This window comes from Thalassophryne amazonica, chromosome 5 (assembly GCF_902500255.1).
Source record: "Thalassophryne amazonica chromosome 5, fThaAma1.1, whole genome shotgun sequence".
NCBI lineage: Eukaryota > Metazoa > Chordata > Actinopteri > Batrachoidiformes > Batrachoididae > Thalassophryne > Thalassophryne amazonica.
In genome coordinates, this window is record NC_047107.1 from 52,615,609 (window position 1) to 52,624,634 (window position 9,026).

A 9,026-nucleotide genomic window follows, 5' to 3' on the forward strand; every position below is an offset into this window, starting at 1 on the left:
CTGACATATGAAAGCTTTGAAGTCCGTCATTTGTTCAAAATTAACTCAATCTTGCCATCTATATTATAATAGCCAGGTGGCCTCTGCGTGTGTGCATGTATGCATGTGTATGATTTATTGTGTTTTGTAGTTCAATTGGTTTAGTCAGTTTAGTTAAGTGTCATGTTGCCGTTACAATAAGTGAGAACTGTAGTGTGTTTGATGTCTTCCGCAACCATCTCTGTTTGTGGGTGTGTAAAAATAAAAGTCATCCATCTGCTTGTGGCAGAATGCAAAAAAGACAAAAAGCTCTGTGTGCATGTCTATAACTTCGATTACGGACAAACTGGGGAGATCTCACATTTGCTGTTTGGTATGTTTATGTATTTTGGGTCAAAGATGAATGCTGCAACAACGGAACATTGATACGACGGATATTAGCTAACAGCACTGAACAATGGATGTTGATAATTACATTCTGGATTTGTATGCCATTCCAGCAGGGAGCTGTAAATCATCTATTAAAAGTACATGCGTGATTTTCTTTAGTAAGCTCAATTAAGTACGAGGTCTGTCCGTAAAGTATAGGTCCTTTTTATTTTTTTCAAAAACTATATGGATTTCATTCATATGTTTTTACGTCAGACATGCTTGAACCCTCGTGCGCATGCGTGAGTTTTTCCACGCCTGTCGGTGACGTCATTCGCCTGTGAGCACTCCTTGTGGGAGGAGTCGTCCAGCCCCTCGTCGGAATTCCTTTGTCTGAGAAGTTGCTGAGAGACTGGCGCTTTGTTTGATCAAAATTTTTTCTAAACCTGTGAGACACATCGAAGTGGACATGGTTCGAAAAATTAAGCTGGTTTTCAGTGAAAATTTTAACAGCTGATGAGAGATTTTGAGGTGATTCTGTCGCTTTAAGGACTTTTCACGGTGCGAGACGTCGCGCAGCGCTCTCAGGCGGCGTCATCAGCCTGTTTCAAGCTTAAAACCTCCACATTTCAGGCTCTGTTGGTCCAGGACGTCGTGAGAGAACAGAGAAGTTTCAGAAGAAGTCGGTTTCAGCATTTTATCCGGATATTCCACTGTTAAAGGAGATTTTTTTAATGAAAGACGTGCGGGCGGATTGCAGCGTCGGCTCGCAGCCGCCGTGACGCTCCGCCACAGGAAAAACACCTCTGTTGGAAGCCTTGAGGACAAGTTGGAACATCTCCAGCTGATAAACAATTTCTCATATACTCACTCCACTGAAAGCCATCAAAAGCCAACTGGATTTTAACAAATGGTTATCAACACGGAGGTGTTTTTCCTGTGCCGCCGCGCCACGTCGGCTGCGTCCCGACGCGCGGACCCGTCCGCACGTCTTTCATTAAAAAAAATCTCCTTTAACAGTGGAATATCCGGATAAAATGCTGAAACCGACTTCTTCTGAAACTTCTCTGTTCTCTCACGACGTCCTGGATCAATAGAGCCTGAAATGTGGAGGTTTTAAGCTTGAAACAGGCTGATGACGCTGCCTGAGAGCGCTGCGCGACGTCTCGCACCGTGAAAAGTCCTTAAAGCGACAGAATCACCTCAAAATCTCTCATCAGCTGTTAAAATTTTCACTGAAAACCAGCTTAATTTTTCGAACCATGTCCACTTCGATGTGTCTCACAGGTTTAGAAAAAAGTTTGATCAAACAAAGCGCCAGTCTCTCAGCAACTTCTCAGACAAAGGAATTCCGACGAGGGGCTGGACGACTCCTCCCACAAGGAGTGCGTACAGGTGAATGACGTCACCGACAGGCATGGAAAAACCCACGCATGCGCACGAGGGTGCAAGCATGTCTGACGTAAAAACATATGAATGAAATCCATATAGTTTTTGAAAAAAATAAAAAGGACCTATACTTTACGGACAGCCCTTGTACATAATATAATTGAAATATGTTAAAATACATGGATGATACAAGAAAGTGAAAACAGTTATTTTCATTGTGGTCCATTTAAAAATCAAATTACAAAATAGAAGTAATAATAATAATAATAATAATAACAACAATAGTGTGTATATGATAACACACACACACACACCTTCAACCACTTAGTCCAATTAAGGGTCGGGGGGGCTGGAGCCTATTCCAGCAGTCATAGGGCATGAGGCAGGGTACACACTGGACAGGACTCCAGTCTGTTGCAGGGCCACATATAGACAGACAACCACATACACACACACATACCTACGGACAGTTTAAAGAGTCCAATCCACCAAACCAGGAAGCCAGAACACCCGGAGAGAACCCACACAAACACGGGGAGAACACGCAAACTCCACACCGAATGGTCACAGGCGGGAATCAAACCCATGACCTTCTTGCTGTGAGGCAACAGAGCTAACCACTAAGCTACCATGCTGCCCTATATGATAACAAGAACCTAAAAAATGTATAAATACATTAAGACAGTAAATTAACATTAAAAATATTATGTAATTAACAGGAAATAACAGGGTTGAATTCTTGTAAAAACTGCTGAGGTCTAAGGTTCTGGACTCGCATACCATTCCATCTCATTATAGAAACTTTGCATAACTTATTACCACCCTTGAAAAATGTCAGCTACCTATTTTATAAACACTATCCAGGGGAGGTGATGGTCTAGTGGTTAAGCGTTGGGCTTGAGACCTGGCACCTAGCAGCTGACTTAGAAGTTGTGCGGACCAGGGGAATCCGACTGTTCAATTAAAAAAAGCTTCACCGGTCAGGCTCGGTTCAAATCCCAGCCTGACCAGAAAATCACTAAGGACCCTTGGGCAAGGTCCTTAATCCCCTAGTTGCTTCTGTTGTGTAGTGAGTACCTTGTATGGCAGCACCCTCACATCGGGGTGAATGTGAGGCATTATTGTAAAGCACTTTGAGTGCCTGATGCAAATGGAAAAGCGCTGTATAAATGCAGTCCATGTGCCATTTAATTTACCCAATCTAAAGCCAGTTGATCCCCACGGGCAACACACTAGTATGTCTATAGCTTGGGTCCTGTGACATCATTTCTACTTTTGGACAAAGAGGCAGATTGTTTTGAATCCATTACTCAGGACACTAGAGGTAAATGGCAACCATGTGTCCAAAAAGGAGAGGATCAAGTATACATTATTTTAGATCTCTCCAGCTCTCTGTGTGGCAGTACTGATGCAATTTCATCCCATTTTCCTGATGAGTGCCTCAGTTCTGACACCCACACAGCTTTTCATAATCGCAGCGGTCAGCATATAAGTGGGGTCTCCACCAACAACTCAGCAATATTGAAAAGTGAAAATTTATTCAGCAACATGTTTTTCTGTTAACTACATCTGAATGCAGAGTGGATTTCCCAGTTGGGTTGAGTCATTACTTTCAGCAAAATGACTTAAATAAACAGCAAACAAAAAGCTGTCCCCCCATATGCAACCTCCAATTTTTCCCTCGAGCTGGGCCTCCTCTCGGTTTAGAAGCACTAATATCGTGCATCCGCAAAGTTTTCACAGTGCTTCACTCTTTCCACATTTTGTTTTGTTACAGCCTTATTCTGAAATGGAGTAAATTAATTTTTTCCCTCAAAATTCTACTCACAACACCTCATAATGACAACATGAAAAGTTTTTATTATTATTATTATTATTATTTGGTAACAGTGGTGGGCACAGTTCCGATAATCCGATAATTATCGAAGATAAAGTTTTCATTATCGGATTATCTTTTCAGATAACTTTGAAAACCATTATCGGACTATAGTAGAGAAGCTTGAAACTTCGACTGGACTGGGTAGCTTGACGCGAGGACGTTTCGCTTCATTATCTGACTAATTATCTTCCGATAAATTTTTGTCCGATAATTTTTAGACCGTTAAAATGATAAACAAAGGTGAACAGATGTGTAGTTTGACCCTCTGCAAACAGAGGGGAACTGCTTCTAGAAGAAACTGCTCTATCCTCTGCAGGCAAAGGAGAACTGGTTGATTGATGTGTTTAATTGAAGTATACCCATCTTTATCCCTTACAGCTATTCAAATGGCAACAATGAATCATAAAAAATGATTTTAATAAATTAGCCATAGTGTACTCTAAAATGTCTCTGTCTTCTTTGCTTTTGTATTCTGATTTTCTTTATATTCACAAAAAACATACTTATGCAATTTTTATATTTAATTAATGTGCTTGATGTAAAAAAGGCCAATTATGGTCAATTTTGATGTCATAACCATTTTGAAGTTGGATAAAGTTAATCAATAGACCCATCTTATCTGACATAATTGTATTTTCATAGCTAAGACTGGCCTATGAAGAATGGTCTATGTAAGTTGTCTTATTGGTTTTCTCATGCAAGAAAACATATAATTAGACACCAAAATTGTCATAATCCGACCATCATAACAGATTTTATGAATTTGACCCTTCACGAAAAGTGCGTTGACCTTTCCACATTTTCGGTCATTGTGATGTAACGCAAGGTCAAAAATAGGTCAAACTATATATTTTTGAACTCTACTCGTCAAGACGAGTAATTTGATATGAATATCAAAAGGATTGGACCATTTTTGAATTTTGACACAAAATGGGGGGTTTTTGGCCCAAAAATGGCCAAAAAAATGATTTTTATTTTTGGCATCGCCCCTGATGTGAAACCTTACTATATAAGGACTTGATCTAGCATAGATGCCTGCTTGTAACAAAAAATGCCAAAAAAAAATTTTTTTGAAGCACTTTTCTGCCTTCTGCTGGCTGTCTGATTAGTCAAAATACTGAAAATTGTGCACATCACACAAAAACACTTCAGAAACAAGGTTTCAAAACCTAAACGAGAGTAGGATACTCACTCGGTGTTCACAGGAAACAGATTTATTTCTATATGTAATTTATTTTCATTGTTACATGGTTTTATCTTTTCTGTTGTTTTTTGTTTCATTAGGTTCTTTTTGTCTCTTTCTCTAAAATTGTATTGTAACATTATTAGTAGAGCCCGACCGATATATCGGCCCGGCCGATATTATGGGCCGATATAAGCCCTTTTCAAAGTACTCACTATCGGCCAAAAGTTTGCCGATAGAACGCCGATAATTTCTCATAAACAGAACAGTTACTGAAATAATGTTTGTGTCGGCAATGTAAAATGTCCTTGCACCGTTTGTCCAGTAGATGGAGCTCTGACTCCATTCAACTGAGAGCTGCTTACACCCCTGCTTAAATGTGTTCATCACCGGCCCCCGTAGTTCGCCGTCACACTGCACTGATCGGCTGACAAAAGCATACAAGTAAGTTTATAAGGATGTTGTTTGTAATAACTTTGCAATTACATTCACCCCACATTTCTCCCATTTCAGTTCAACAGTTTATGTAATGATGAAATGATCATTTTCCTGACAAACACCCCACAAGTGCGCAACTGCAAAAAAGTCTACCGGACGTGCCTCATGACAAATCGGCCTGACTTCGTTGTAGTCACTAGTAATCAGTGGTGTCAAAACACAACTTTTTTCGTGTGTGTGTTTTTTTTTGTTTGTTTGTTTGTAACGAGTAACGGCATGGTGCATAGAAAATGTATCGGAGTAGAAGTATGCAATTAAGGTCAGAAATGTAGTGAAGTAAAAGTGAAAGTAAGCTGAATTTAAAAAACTCAAGTAAAGTACAAAGTCTCCCAAAACGTACTTAAGTACAGTAGTGAAGTATTTTTACTTAGTTACTATACAACACTGCACACGACACACCTCACATTAACGTGTTGGTTTACATAGAATGAATCAACCAATCAGTGTTAGCGGAGGCACATTTTACTCAGAATGCCATCTGTCTGTGTTTGTTACAAAACTTCAGAATTAGTGCATTATTCAACATTAAAATATATATGTTATATCTTAACTTTGCACAAATGACAGAATTGACATTGAGTTATTCTATCAGTATTCATTTTATTTATACACCAAATCATAACTCAGCACTGCTTTATTTTCCAAGACCTCGGCCTAACGGCAGCATTGTGATTGAGTCGAGAGTTGAGCATTGTGGCTCCTCTCAGTTGCTTCTGTGCTGGAAGCCATGTAGTAAACTGGAGCTTCCAGCAGGGGGCAGTATGCTCAAAGACAGAAATGCTGACTCATTGTTTGGGTGTGTTGTTGCTTTTGATGCTTCCAAAAGCGATTGTAGTGTTAAAACTCAAAATCAGCTTGTTAGTAGTTGCAAGTGTACCGGAGACAATACTGGAATTTATCAGTTATCGGTTATCTGTAACTTCTGATACATTTTTGGGTGGTTTATCGTTTTAGCTTTATCGAAGATAACTTTTCAGTTATCTGATTATCTATTATCAAAGTAAATTTTTTGGTTAACTGTGCCCACCATTGTTTGGTAAATTTATTGCAAATAAAAAACTAAGAAATCATATGTACATAAGTATTCACACCCTTTGCTCCATACTTTGTTGATGCACCTCTGGTAGCAATTACAACCTCAAGTCTTCTTGAATATGATGCCACAAGCTTGGCTCACCTATCTTAGGGCAGTTTTGCCCATTCCTCTTTGTAGCACCTCTCAAGCTCCATCAGTTTGGATGGGGGATGTCCAATTGGATTCAGGTCTGGCCTCTGGATGGGCCACTCAAGGACCTGAAGCCACTCCTTTGATATCTTGGCTATATACTTAGGGTCTTTGTTCTGCTGAAAGATGAACCGTTGCCCCAGTCTGCTGCCAAGAGTGCTCTGTAGCAGGTTTTCATCCAGGATGTCTCTGTACATTGTTGCATTCATCTTTCCCTCAATCCTGACTAGTCTCCCAGTTCTTGGTGCTGAAATATATCACCACAGCATGATGCTGCCACCACCATACTTCACTGTAGGTATGGTGCCTGGTGTGTTATATGTGTCATTAACTACATTTCTCAGAATGTTTGGGTGCTGCATAAGATGGCTGCAGTAAGCGTTCTGTGAGAAACCCACACTGACCGTCTCCTAGTCTTAATTACATACACTACCAAGCATAACTTGGTGTCAGAAAGAGTAGTCTGCTGAGTGACGGATGACTGCATGCCACCGAGCGACTCTCTAGCGAGTTGGAACTGAGCAAAATGGCAAGCTACTAATGGCTGCGAGTGAGCAAATTAATGCTAAATGGTGGAAGATAAACAACATTTGAGAGATATACGAGGTCTGTGAGAAAAGTATCGTACCTTTTTATTTTTTTCAAAAACTATATGGATTTGATTCATATGTTTTTACGTCAGCCAAGCTTGAACCTTCGTGCGCATGTGTGAGTTTTTCCACGCCTGTCGGTTGCGTCATTCGCCTGTGAGCATGCCCAGCTCTCCACAATTTCTCTTATACTCACTGGGCTGGTAAGCATTGAAAGCCGAGATAGGCATGTCCCAACTTGTCCCCTGGCACTCCGAAACGGAGGTGTTCCTTTGTCTCGCTCAATCAGCGAATCGGTCGTGACACGCGAAGCCTCTGCGCAGCTTTCCATGACAAAATCTCTTGTTAAAAGTGAAATCTGCCGGAAAATGGCTGATGTCCAGCTCTTGTGATAACCAGAGAAATTGCTCACGGTGGGCCCAGCTCCACACAGCGATCCGTTTAGAAATGATGTGGTGTTTTCTGCCTCTCGATGACAGCTCAGAGCGGGGCACGCCGTGCACCATTGTGGGGCGTCCTTAAAGCGGTAGTAACAGTCCTTATTCTCTGTGAAGCCCGTAAAAATTTTCACCGAAAGCCAGATAAATTTTTCGAATGGTTTCCAGGTGCTTGTCTCTAACAGTTTCTGAAAAGATTCTGATGGAAAAAAAGCCCAAATCATTCCGCCATTTCCTGACAATGAAAATCCGACGAGGGGGCTGGACCACTCCTCCCACAAGGCATGCTCACAGGTGAATGACGCAACCGACAGGCATGGAAAAACTCACGCATGCGCACGAAGGTTCAAGCTTGTCTGACGTGAAAACACATGAATCAAATCCATATAGGTTTTGAAAAAATAAAAAGTACGATACTTTTCTCACAGACCTCGTATATGTTTTTCTCCTGTGACCAGAAGCCAGGGATTGCATTTGACCAGTATTAAACAGAGCTGTACACATTGAGAAAATCTTGTGAATTTCAAGACCACAGAGACTGCATTGTTTATGGAATTACTGATCATGAATTAATAGAAATGCTGCTGCGAGAGAAAAAATTGACACTGTACAGGACTGTGGATTTGTGCAGGGCCGCACAGAAGTCTCGTGCACAAATAAAAGAGCGAAGTAAAGCCAAAATGACAATACATGTGGTAAAAACAACCAACCATCACAACAAACCAGACATACTCGACAAAAGAACAAGAAAGAGGCAACGATAAAATACACTAAGTACAGAGGTTGGATGCTCCAAGAGTGTGTCCTGCATATGGAAATTGTGATTAAAAACAATTATTACGTAAGATGCTGCACAGCTCGTGTCACAAAGCAAAAAGTGCACACAGTAGACAGAGAAACTTTTTGTTGATGTAATGCAGGCATCAAGTGAAAAAGAGGAATGGATTCTGTCAATTATTGTAAATGAAACAATAATTGAGCCCAAGTGAACCTGCTGTCAGCAGCTGATTACAGTAAGTGAAAAACAAGATTCATCCTGCGAAAATGAAGGTGACAGGATACAGTGGAGAAAGTGTGCCAGTTAAAGGCAGCTGTATCACCACTTTTTTTTTTTTTTTTTAAGAAGGGACAGATCTTAATTATGGAAGAGACAATGCAACCAATCTTTTATCTGCATCCGAAAAACTCAATCTTGTCGAAAGAGTGTTTGTTGTTGCCTCAAAGCCCAGCAATGATCAAGATGCACTGGCAGAGTACAAATGTGTTTTTGAGGGACTTGGCTGTCTACCAGGTAAACACAAAATACATTTTGATGAGACTGCCATGCCATTAGTGCATGTATGCAGAAAAGTTCCATTTGCGTTGAGAGAATGACTCAAAGACAAAGTAGCTCACATGGAGAAGTTAAATGCCAAAGAAAATTGACGAGACAACACACTGGGTGAGCTCACTTGTGATAGTCCAAAGAAAAACGGAG